The sequence below is a fragment of the Canis aureus genome, chromosome 7 (genome assembly GCF_053574225.1).
Source record: "Canis aureus isolate CA01 chromosome 7, VMU_Caureus_v.1.0, whole genome shotgun sequence".
NCBI classification, from domain to species: domain Eukaryota; kingdom Metazoa; phylum Chordata; class Mammalia; order Carnivora; family Canidae; genus Canis; species Canis aureus.
The window spans coordinates 45,648,351-45,661,771 of NC_135617.1; the positions used below are offsets into that span (position 1 = coordinate 45,648,351).

General features: G+C 38.1%; 1 protein-coding gene and 1 non-coding gene across 2 annotated transcripts in view; both read left to right on the plus strand.

Annotated features, from left to right (window-relative positions):
- Positions 1 to 5,417, plus strand: part of LOC144317304 (uncharacterized) — a 77,051-nt gene extending 71,634 nt beyond the window's left edge. Inside the window, exon 5 of the mRNA XM_077903511.1 lies at positions 4,575 to 5,417. The gene's annotated coding sequence lies outside the window, so the exon portion shown is untranslated. The remainder of the gene's footprint in view (positions 1 to 4,574) is intronic.
- Positions 5,418 to 12,257: 6,840 nt separating this feature from the next.
- On the plus strand, positions 12,258 to 12,364 carry LOC144317908 (U6 spliceosomal RNA). The gene has a single exon (XR_013383795.1). It is a non-coding gene; the product is annotated as a U6 spliceosomal RNA (small nuclear RNA).
- Positions 12,365 to 13,421: the final 1,057 nt, after the last annotated feature.

Genomic DNA, 13,421 nt, shown 5'->3' on the forward strand with positions numbered 1-13,421 from the left:
ATGAAAATTGGGACAGTTTGATTTTTATATGAGTAAACAAAAACCACACAGTATGTGTTCTGATTTTCAAAGCATTATTACTATTCTTTTCTGCTTATGTCTGTATCAGGGTGTCCAGCTCATAGACAAATAAACACCTTGTTTACTCAAGATTGTGTTAATTCTTGCAATTCCTTTTGCGGGAATAAGTTTGAATTCTTGAATATTTAGAGCAGAATGAACTATGATCATACATGGGACTGGTATGAGCCACACGTGGGGGTGGTGAGGTGGCACTTTCAGCTTGGGATTATTTTTGGCTCTTTGTTCCTCAGACAATTCTTTCCTTTTTGCTTATCTCTGACAAACCCACCAGGATGGTGCAACACAACCTATTTAGAATCAATGATTGGAAATGTAGGATTTCTTCAGATCAGAACAAATCCTAGGGCCCATAGGAGTATTAGGGAAACCAATACACAAAGAGTTGAACTTCATTACCAGAACATTTTCCTCACCCCAAGAAGAAATCCTGACCCATTAACAATCATTCCCCATTGTCCTTCCTCCAGTCCCTGACAATCACTTATCTATTTTCTGTCACTATGGATTTTACCTCTCACCTACTATATATTTTAAATCTCTTTTAGCCTAATACTCTACCAACCATTTAAAATCTTCTCTCATTGCTTTAAATAGTTTTTTTTTTTTAGTTGAATTTAAATGACTGTCTACTACTAACTCGAAACTCTTCTAATTTAGGGACGTTTAGTGAAGAGCCATAGATTTGATTCCACAAATCCTTGCAGTGAAAGTTATACAAAGCTTCATGTTTAGTTTTTCCCCTTTTATTGATTTTCTTCATTTCCCTTTAATATAAATCAAATTCAAGGGCACAGAATGTTTAAAAAAAAGGGAAAAGAAATTTGAGAAGCATATAGAGAAGGAAATGCAGAAGAGAAAGAGGAGGGGGAGAAGGAATATGACAGTATCATAGAAGAAAAGAAATTATATTGAAGAAACTAAAGGAGAAACAACCACTGACTGATTCTAAAAAAAAAAAAAAAACTTCTACTACCCCAAGTCTGTCAACAAAAAGGGATGAAGAAACAGAACCAGATCATACATGATGGAGAACATTTTTAAGTTTCACAGTCTAGGATCTGGGCCCCAAGGCAAGTTTGAAAGGAAGCCTCCATTTCCATGTTAAGCTCTAATTCCTTTCAATAAGGCATCTGATTTGGGGTGTGGATTCTAAGTGCTTTGTTAGCCACGAGGAAAGAAGATACAGCAATTTCGTCATTATGGGAAAAATAAGAACATCCTTTTACTCTTTGAGAGTTTTAGAGATCAGAAACATCTTTTTACATGGGAACAAAAGACAATTTGATTAAAAGTGATATTATAAGCCTTTATTGTATAAAGGTAATTTGAGATTAACTAGGAACAGACTACATAACACCAAGTGTACTAGAACAGCATGTAACAAAGACAAGTCTACTGCCTGTCTTTCCTGATTCTCAAGCTTAAGAAACTTTGTTTTGTATTATTTCTTCAAGGGAGATTAGCTGAAATTCTATACATTAAATTTAACTCAAAAATAACATTCCTGTCACAAACTGTGCACGAGAAATGTTGCTTCTCAAAGTTTTGGTACTGTAAAAGCAGTAAATTGAATGTTAGAAACAAATGAAACATAGAGAACATGCTTTCCGTACCTGCAGGCTTGACTTTAGAGTAAAGGATTTGAATTTCCAAACTTAGATGTGAATGAGTAACATAAGGTAGGTAGAAAAAGCAATTATGGAAAATTTATGGAAAGGCATTTATGGTGGATTAAAGATGGTAGCAAATTCTTTGATACTCCTTTTGTAGACTAATGGGATACATTGAATCCAGGCTAGTCTTAGTGATTTCCTCAACCAACAGAGTTCAGTGCCCATGACTTAAAAGCTGAATGACTTTTAAGGTCAAGTCAGTAGTCTTGCAGCTTCTTCCTTGGTCTCTGGGAATGCTTGCTCTCTGCACTCTTCAGACTCTTCCTCTTTAGATACTGCCTCTTTAAAACCGGTGGGTCTGCAGTGAGAAGAGCCAGCCACACTGAGAGACGGGATGTAGGGGCTCTCAGCTGGTAGCCTGAAGGAACTATTGGTTGTCTTGGACATCCCATCCAGCTGGCTTTCAAATTATTGTAGAGGCCAGCCAGTATCTGGACTGCAACTGTCTGAGGGTCTCTAAGGAGAACTACTCAATTGAACCCTTCTTGCATTGCTGACACCTAACACTGTAAACAAATAAATGATTGTTTTGAGCTGCTAAATTTGGGGGTACTTTATTATGCCACAAGAATTAACCAGAACTGTCCTGGTTTTGTCAGACTACTCTAGCAACTTCTGTGACATCAGGCTTTACATGATGAGGTTGTTGGATTTCCAAGAATAGCAGAACTCAATTTGAAAACTTGCAACAAACAAGTCCTATAATTATGAAGTAATACTCCTAACACCAAAGTGAACTTTTAATGATTTTATTGTTAGGTGAAGTGTTTCCTTAAGCCTCTATGTCTTATGTCTTCATTACATCTAACAGGAAAAAAAAACCCTAAATTAATACTGCCCATCATCTTCACTCTTTTCTTTATCTGAATGATGTTAGACTGAGTTAGTGCTCTACCTACTTGAACTTTGCTCCAGACCACCTGTTCTCTCCCTCTTCAGAGAAGGATTGCCTTTGATTACAGCACTCCCTGGGCCTGCCAGGATTTCAGCAACCCTGCTCACAGTTGGTTCCAGGGCAGACTGTCCTGAGCATGACCTGCTGGCATCACAATGCTGTGTGTGACTACATGCTGATCTACTCAAAATATTTTCTGACTTTCTTCCAGGCTGCCTACACTGCCACTGACTCTTCCTCCTCCGTATTGCCTAATCAGTGCTTACAGGATTTATTTAACTACCATTAGCCCAAATTTCAGAAATGTGTTCCTGCCATATCAACCAGCCTTTGTCTATATTCTATATCAAGTCTGAAATACTGCATATCAAGCTTGAAGCATATGCCAGTTCTTATTTCCATATAGCTCTGTACTGGTCTAGGACAGGAGATAAAACTTACCACCAATCTATATGAAATATCTAGTTGTATAATGTCTCAAATTTTGTTTCACCATTAAGTCACCGAGTTTTCCTATGCATCTCAAAGTATACACATATCTGTTCTTCATGATTTACAATCGTTATTAACCAGAAAAATACCATTTTGTTATGGTATTCTTAGATGAGAGGTGTGTTTGGTCCATGTGAGTTAATAGGCAGTTGGGTATCACTTCTTTTTATAGATTTTTTTTTTAGAGCAGAAGTTGCAAACTCAAAAGCGAGTGGGGTAGATCGGGGATAAAGGTAGGAGGTTAGGGTGTAGGGAGCTGTATGATGAGGTACATGAGTGAAGACAGCCAGTTTTGTAAATGCATTTCATAGCATATTACATTCCCAAACAACCCTGGCATCTCAGTTCCTTTTATTATTATTCATTTTTATGTCATCATACTTGTTTTTTTCCTTGTAGTTCTTTTTTTTAAAAAATATTATTTATTTATTTATTCATGGGAGACACACGCAGAGAGAGAGAGAGAGGCAGAGACACAGGCAGAGGGAGAAGCAGGCCCCATGCAGGGAGCCCAATGTGGGACTCGATCCTGGGACTCCAGAACCATGCCTTGGGCCAAAGGCAGGCACTAAACTGCTGAGCCACCCAGGGATCCCTTCCTTATAGTTCTTATAGTGGTTTGTTTTATAATGATGTCTTAAGTTGAATGCTTTCAGCTTAAAATATGCTTTATATTAAACCTGTAAGGATATATTTTTTGCTCCTAACAAAGAATATACTCATCTCATTTTTGCAAAATCTGTTTCATTTTTCCACCTTTGATGTAGGCATAAATGCAAAGACATATTTCTGTGTTCCAAGAATATCAGCAGTGCAAGAATAAATGATAAATGGCAGTTCACACTTGGTTTGTGTGTTAGAGAGAAAACAGAAAGTGGTGATTACTGGATTGAATTGGAGAAAGGAAGCAGCATCTAAAGGAGGCATTGCCACTTAGCTCCAGATGTGTCACGTGGGAATGTCAGAATATGGGCCAAGCTTTGCCGTATCTTCCGATTTTTCATGAAAAGTTGGATATTTGAATAAAAATCTTTTTAAAAGATTTTATTTATTTATTAGAGAGAGAGTGAGAGAGAAAGAGATCATGAGCAGAGAGAGGGATAGAGGAAGAAGGAGAAACAGGCTCCTTGCTGAGCAGGGAGCCCAATACAGGATTTGCTCCTAGGACCCTGGGATCATGGCCTGAGCTGACGGCAGAGACACTTAACCAACTGCGTCACCCAGGTACCCACTGAATAAAAATCTTCTGATTTCCAAGTATGGGTTATCAGTAAACAAATGTGTGAGTCAAACAAAGCACAGTGCCAACAATATATGGCTTGAGGATCTTGGCTTAGAGCGTGCATCTATATCTAAATCTGGAAGGTTATGAAATAGAATTTTAGTTCCTGGCTTTTCTGCATAATTATGATGCATATTGTTATTTTCAGGTAACACTGAGTGATTATAACCAAGGACAATTTTCTGGAGTTGGAATGAGACTCAAATAGAGAAGTGACATCCTAAAGACTTATGGGAAACAAATCCATGTGGCATATACAGAGGACTAAATGGAAGGAGAAGGACCTGGACCCTGGGCTGGAAGACAGCAGAGACTCCTCTCACCCACATTGACGAATGATCTTTTCATCTGTCTTATAGTGATGAGGAACTAAAAATTGATATAAAATCTGTTGTGACCTGTTTCTCCCAATTATGTATGTGTGGGTATGTGGTAGGAGCAAGAGAGTAGAGTTGGTAGAGCTGAGATGTTAGCCCGGGACAGAACTTAAGCATGAGCTGGAGTTGGGAGTGTATCAGTTAGAGACCTTCTAATGGAAGGTCTAATGTGGCCTTCCTTGAATTGAGTCCAGGACACTGTGTCATACTTCCTTTCCTGGAGTACAGGAAAGTATTTGCTAGACTTGGCTAAACTGTAAGATCCTACCCTTTACCATATCTTGATTGGTAGAAATGCCAGCACTTGGAAAATATAGCCTAGAATTGAACATAATTTTCATGGAAAGAACTTCCCATTTGCCTCTGCTGGTTGGTGGAATAAGAGGCTTCTCCCAAAATAATGGGTTGTAGATATATACATATATGTAGTCTTGATTAGTATCTATGGGTATTTTATAGACTGATTCTTGAAACTCTCTGGGGACCTGGCAGAGGTAAGAGATTCTGTTGATACATGCAGGTGGTAGTTTTGAAAGTCTCTGTTAAGCACCCAGTGCTGCAGTGGTTCAGGCATCAATAAAATCCAGTTCATTTTGTCCTGAGGAACTTTGAAATCTTGATGCATTTCCCTACTTGCTCCCCATCCCCCATTTCTATTTTTGAATAAATTTTCAGCCAAGAAGGGGCCACGTCTGATTGAGTCAATTGTGAACTAATGGGCTAGAGTTCGGGATGGATTGCTTTGGACTGGGAACTAGAATATGGCTTCTCACTGGACACAAGAATTGATAAGACTGTGCACCATCAAAACCCATAAAAGAGTACAAAGAAGAGGTGAATTAGAAAGATGGCTAAATCTGTGGCTGCAGTGGCAGGAAGTTAGAAGTTGAGGATTAGAGATAGAGAAACAGAAATAATCCTGGATCACATTAAGGTGTGATTAGGTGGGAGAATAAGAGTGATTCTGATCAATTGCTTAAGAGTGACCAAATCTGTCAGTGCGCATCACAGGAAAATCTGCTGGAAAAACCTAGGAAGGTTCTAGGAGCACTTTCCTAGAATGTCCATTGTGCTTAAGGATAGTCTAAATTACATTACTTCCTACATCACAGAATCAAATGCAAATTTTGCATGAATTTTTAAGATAAAACCTAAGACTTCAAAGACAATTTACTCTTGTGTGGCTGCTAAAGCCACCGGGGTTGCATGCATAGTCTCTCTCCTTTGCTGTTATAAAGGATACTTCAGCGGCTGAGAAGCAATGGAGAGGAACATCAAAGAGTGGCCTGGGCTTGCTCTGATGGGCGGTAGATGCATGGTCACATGGATGGATGGGTCAACTGACTTTAAAGGACAAGAGATGAAACTTTTGGTATATTCTTTATAATTATTGCTTCATTGCATCAGTCTGTGCCTACATCAACTATTGAGCATGATCTTCAAAAGTGGTACTTTTTAGGAGTGCCTTTGGCTCAGTTGATTAAGGATCTGCCTTCAGCTCAGGTCAGGATCTCAGGGTCCTAGGATTCAGCCCCATGTTGGGCTCCTTGCTCACTGGGGAGTCTGCCCCTCCCCCATGGCTCATTCTCTCTCCCTCTCTTGCTCTCTCCCTGTCTGAAATAAATAAATAAATAAAACCTTAAAAAAACTTTTTTAGAAAAGTATTTTTTCTTTATTTTTAAAAAGATTTTACTTAATTATTCATGAGAGACAAGAGAGGCAGAGATAGGCAGAGGGAGAAGCAGGCTCCTTGAGGGGAGCCCGATGTGGGGCTTGATCTCAGGACCCTGGGACCCAGGAACCACACCCTGAGCCAAAGGCAGATGCTCAACCACTGAGCCACCCAGGTGTCCCTAAAAATTGGTATTTAAAAAAAATATTTTATTTATTATTTGGCAGAGAGAGGGGGTAGGGAACATATGTAGGGGGAGGGGCAGAGGGAGAAGGAGAAGCAGACTACCCGCTGAGCAGGGAGCCCAATGCAGGGCTCAATCCTAGGACCCTAGGATCACCATCTGAACTGAAGGCAGATGCTTAACTGACTGAGCTACCCAGGTGCCCCAAAAGTCATATTTTTTAAACAGTGAGTTACAGTGGTTTAACAGAGCATGAAAATGTTTAGTGGGATTGTTACTCATGTTAAAAAAGAGAGAAATAGAAAAAAATCACATTTTTAGCATTATTTTGTGAAGATTTCATTATATTTAGGTGAGTTCGATGTAAAATATATTCACTGTGGGTTGTTCTAAAAGATTAAGTCAGTATTCTAAAATTTTTTGGTTTATCAAGATATTAGTAGGTTATTTCATTAAAAAAAAGTATTCCTTGGTTAAGTAAATTTGACCCTTCAAACAAATTTTAAGTCTTTTAAAAAATTTAACTAAAGTACTTTTTTTAAAGCTTCTTCTTTTTTTTTTTTTAAGATTTTATTTATTTATTCATGGGAGACACAGAGAGAGAGAGAGAGGCAGAGACACAGGCAGAGGGAGAAGCAGGCCCCATGCCGGGAGCCCGATGTGGGACTCGATCCTGGGACTCCAGGACCATGCCCTAGGCCGAAGGCAGGCGCTAAACCGCTGAGACACCCAGGGGTCCCCACTAAAGTACTTTTTCAGAACAATAAATATGCTACTGAAAATTAGAAACAAACAAGCTCTTTTTTATTTTTAAGGTTTACTGCTTATTAGAGCAAGGAAACTAGTGGAAATAAAAATGCCCTAGTAAAGCATGAGAAGTCACAAGTCTCTAGCATCTTTATGCATTAATTTTTTTGGGTTAAAATAAAAATATGTATTATATATCTCCTAAAGAATAAAGGAGTCATGTTTTCAACAGATAATTTTCTTAATACATTTTGTGACTTCCCATCGTATCTGAAATTCTAGTGGTCCTGCTCCACAGATTTTTTTTCTGGTTCTTTGATTTTTACTTTTATTTCTAACAGTGAGGCTTGCAGCATTACCTCCCAGCATCTGGTTTAGCTTTTGGTAAGGATTATGTAGAATTTTTCCTTCCTGATTACCCTTCTTCTCAGTATCAAAGCCTAAAGATGCAATCAAAGCAGAATAGCAGCAGCCTTTATTTCTTGGAGAGGACATTTGCACTTCTGAAGACAGCACACTGGTGCATACCAAGTGCCCATCTCCTCTGCTCAACTCAGGAACGTTCCTTCCGGACACTTTCACTCACGTGCATTCCATATTATCATTAAAAAGTAATTTTAGGGCAAACCAAACATTCTATAATAATATTGACTTAAAGAGGATGAATATAACATTTACAGTATACAGTCTTACTTGAGAATTTTTTTTTCAAATGCTGTTAATAAAAACTGTCACTGATCCTTACAGACTCAATTGTGTCCCCTGCCCCCAGTCCCCCCAAATTCATGTGTTGAATTCCTAACCTCCAACATGACTGTATTTGAAGATAGGAACTTAAAAAAGGTGATTAAGATTAATGAAGTCATAAGTGTGAGGTTCTAACCCAATAGGAATGCTCCTTAAGAGAAGGAGACACTCCAGGGTTGCTCATGCACAGAGAAGTCATTTGAGGACACAGGGAGAGGGTGGCAGTCTGCAAGCCAAGGCAGGAGGTTTCAGGAAAAATCAAACCTGCTGACATCTTGATCTTGGACTTCCAGCCTCCAGAACTGTGAGAAAATGTGTTCATCTTGTTGAAGGCACGCAATTTGTGGTATTTGCTTACGGCAGCCCTAGCAAACTAATACACAATTAATTGTGTTTCCTTTTTTGCTGTGAGTTCTAAAAAACTCAGAACCGAACACGGAGTTCATAGAAACCATATTATTATTTCTCATTGTTCACATGTTTTTAGTCTTTCTTTTGCGACACACACTTTTTCTATTTAAATTTTATTAGCTTATTATTTGTTTTCATTGCTTACCACCTCAAAGCTTTTGTAGGAAAGAACCAGGGTACAGAGAAATAACAATTTAAATGAATTCTTTGTTTATAGTTTCTTCTCCTATTTCACAAGCTTACCTTCTCAGTTTCCTGTGCTGGTCCTTTTTCATTTTCAGGACTCTTTAATGTTGGAGTGCTGCAAACTTAACTCTGTCCTGAGTAAACTTGCTCTGGGTAGGATCTCAGTCTCATGCCTTTAAACACCAGCTATATATACATTTAGCCTAAACTTTCCCCCTGAACTCCTCATACAAATAGTCAACTGTCTATTTGGTATCTTCACTTGGGCATCTAATAGGCTTCTCATATTTAAAATTTTTAAAAGATTTTATTGATTTTTTTCATGAGACACACACACACATACACACACACAGAGGCAGAGACACAGGCAGAAGGAGAAGTAGGCTCCATGCAGGGAGCCTGACATGGGACTTGATCCTGGGACTCCAGGATCAGGCCCTGGGCCAAAGGCAGGCACCAAACCACCGAGCCACCCAGGCATCCCTCATATTTAATTTGTCCAAAGGCAAGCCAAGCTCCAAATTCTTCCCACTCCTTTCTGTGGTGTTGATAAACATCTCAGTAAACCAACTCCATCCTTCCACTTGTCTAGGCCTAAAACCTTGGAGTCACCTTTGCCTTTCCTTTCTCTCATCACCAATTTCCCATCTTACAGCAAGTCCTGTTGGCTTTTCCATCAAAATGTATCTAAAAGTTGACCATTTTTTACGTCTCTTTTACTACCAAAGTAAAAAACACCATCATCTTGCCTCCCAATGATGTTTCTGCTTCTGTATTTCCTTCTGGTATTCTCCACAGCAGTGAGAGCATCCTATTAATATATAAGTCAGAACAGGTTACTTTATTGCTCATAACTTCCAGGGGTTTTCCATTTCTTCCAGATTAAAAGGCAGTCCTTATAAGGCACCAAAAGAGTTGGTTTTCTTTCCCTCTGACTTGCATTTTCTCCTGACTCCCCTGGTTGCAGCCCCTCTGGCCTACACTTGCTGCTGCTTCTGCCTAGAACACTCTTCTGCAGGATATTAGCAAGACTCAGTTTTATCTCCAAGTCTCTTGATCACTTTATTAATCAACTACTACCTTATTAGAGAAACTTACCCTGTAGTATGCTGGTAAAGGTTTAATAACTGGCTTTCTGAGGAAAAATGTGTGCTTATATTTACATTATAACACAATTTTAAGTTTCATCTGCATTGTTGACATTTTATTCATCATTTCTGAAGTTTAGGGTGACCATCAAACAATAAACCAAGCCTGATTTCATGCATTCATCAAATTTCCTGGTGTAAATATTCCCACCATGGTCAATTTCAGGCTTCTACAATGCTATTATTTAAGGTGGCATTGGGAATCGATGTGTAGTAGTAGCACTCCTTTACATAGCATTTCTGCCATACAGACGCAATAGACATGAATAACCTCAAAAGAATGGATAATAGTAAAACGTAGCAAAATAGGACGTGATTAGTTTTAAGTACTTACTATCTTTGTTTTTATAAAACTTGTTTAATCATAAGCTGATAGAATTTAATATTTAGTCATGACTGTTTTTCAACTGGCTTATAGAATTCCTGCAAACTTAATTGCTTTTGTGAGCTGGCAAGAGTAGGTTCTGGTATAGTACTGACTATTTTGCTTATTCTATATCAAGTGGCTATCCCCTTCCAGTCACTCTTTATCCCTCTCATCCTGTTATATTTTTCTCCATTAGCATTTAAGACATACACATACACTTTTTTTCCTTGCCACCGGAATTTAGGTGAAGTAAAGCCAGGTAATTTGCTTATTTTGTTTTCTTATATTCCCAGTGCTTAGAACATATCTTGCACATCCTTTAGGTGCTTATTTATTGAAATAATGGGTGAGTCTATAAACATATTGTTCAAAATGGGTATTAGCTTGTTATGGAAAAAGCAAACAACTGGGGTTCAGGATACTACTCTGTGCAATCGCTGCCTACAATAGTTCCTTGCAGTTCGTCTGATTCTCACCACTTCCTTAGAAAGGAAGTACTCTTACTGTTACCATTGGGCACAGCTTTGCCCAGTGATAGCAGATAAAGAATACAGCCAGGATTCACACTCTGACATTTTGGTTGCAGAGACAATACTATAAAAGAGAGGGTTTTCATAATTGTTGAAAATTTAAAACATGTACAGAAGTAGATGGAATAAAATAATACACCCCAGGGTGGCCTGGGTGGCTCAGCGGTTTAGCGCCGCCTTCGGTCCAGGGCCTGATCTGGAGACCTGGGATCAAGTCCCATGTCGGGCTCCCTGCATGGAACCTGCTTCTCCCTCTGTCTGTGTCTCTGCCTCTCTCTCTTTGTGTCTTTCCTTAATAAATAAATAAATAAATAAATAAATAAATAAATAAATAAATAAATAAATCCTAAAAAAAACAAAAGATAATACACTCCAAATGTCCATCATCCAACTTCAACATTTATAAACTGGCCAGTTTTTTTTTTTTTTTTTCATCTATGCTTCTTTTCCCAATTAGATTATTTTGAAGGAAACCCAAACCATTATTTTATTAATATGTCAACGCTTATTTCAAAAAGATAAATACTAAATCACATTCTGGTTGGAAATTTGGTATTACCCATTTTTGGCCTAGTGGTTTGTGGGTGTTATTTAATTTTTCTGAAATGAGGTTCCTTATCTGCAAAATGGATACACTATTTTTTCTCAGATTCTTTTGAATGTTAATTAAAACAATATATATAAAATACTTTGTTAAACTACAAAGTATTATATAAAGGATGGGTTTACAACTCATATGTCATTACCCACATTGTGCTATTGATATAGTTAAAGGCTCTACATCAAAGCCTAGCTTGGCTGAGTACAGACAAGCATGACCTGCTTTTTCCCAGCAACGTGGTTTCCCAAATAACAACATGCCTCATAAATACACCAGAGTTCTTATAGAGAGTCAGCAGTTACCTGGCACATATAAGTCCCTGCAAGACTGTAAAGCCTTAAGAGAAAACAATAAAGTATTACTTTTATATTGTAGTAAAGAGGAGCTGTTGAGTATCATAAATATTTAAAGACTATCACAATGTGCTTCCAAATAGGTGTATGAATGCTTCTAGACATAAGTAACATTGTACAAAGGTAAGAGAGGGAATAAGACCTGAGGACAAGATCCCTGTGGCACATCTTCATGGAGCCTCACTTGTTCTCTATCGTAAATGATTTAAAACGTTCTTTTAAGTAATAGTAACAATCATATCACCATACACTTATATAGTTCTTGATATGTGTCAGGCACCGTTTCAAATGCTTAACCTGTATTGACTCATTTAATCCTCACAACTTCATGAGGTAAGTGCAGTTATTATCTCCTTCTGGAACTGGGCAAACAGAGGCACAAAAAGGTTAAGAAATTTGCCAACATCACATAGCTAGCAGTGGGGAAGCTGTGACTTCAACCTAGCTGTCTGGTTTCAGAGTCTGTGCTTCTGCCTGTATGCTATCTGTCCTATCAAAAGAAAAAGCAGTGCTCCCTTTGGCAGCACATACACTAAAATTGGAACAATACAGAGAAGATTAGCATGGCCCCCATGCAGCGAGCGCTCAGAAGTTCGTGAAGCATTTCATTTGTTTCCGGATTGATACGAGGTTCAGGGTATTTGTGGTAGTAATAATGCCCTGTGGTTTTAAAAAGTAATTATTAGAATTAAGTCAGAAGATTGGGTGGGAGGTCCTGTGCTATGGTTTACTAAATAAATAACTTGGGTAAATTTAAAAAAAAGAAAAAGAAAAAAGAAGAGAAAGGAATGAATAAAGCAATATCTTCCAAATGTCTGGATAGTCAAGTACTCCCTTTATATTTCCTATTTGTAAAAAAACATCCATGAAATCAACAGACTGGTCAGCTGTTCACATTTTGATCTACGACACACTTGAAGATAAATTCATATTTACAAAAATAAAAAAAAAAAAACAGGCGACCCTTGAACAAGGTGAGGGTTTGGGGCATCAGTTTCCACGCAGTTGAAAATCTGTGTATTACTTCTGATTCTCCAAAACTAATAGCCTACTGTTGACCAGAAGCCTTACTGATAACATAACCAGTAAGTTAACACATATTTTGTATGATCTATGTATGATATACTGTATTCTTACAATAAAATAAGCTACAGAAAAGAAAATGCTATTGAGAAAGTCATAAGGAGAGAAAATATATATTTATTACTATAAAATATCTGCATGTAAGTGAGCCCTTTCAGTTCAAACCTGTTATTCCAGGGTCAATGGTTCACTTGTCTGTATTTCATTCCAGATGATCTTGTCTATCACGATCTTGGACATATTGGATTATGGAGTAGACTGTGGCAAAATTGAAACAAATTGATAATCAAAATGTCAAAATTTGAACTTATGGCAAGTATGTTGTATACAGTTAGGCCTTCTGGACACATTCTTCTACTGTCAGAGATGTGCAGGTGGAAGTATGAAATGAACTGCTGAGAGATGGAGGCTTAGAAAACAAAACAAAATCTAGGGATACGTATCTGTAAACAGTGGGGATTTATCATGGGGTTTCTCAGGAGTTCTTATTCCTGACACTAGGGATATTCCCTGAATAACAATCCTCATTTTCAAGTACCTCCAAGCCTACTGGGCAAGACAGATGTGTAGATATTGTAAAGCAATGTGA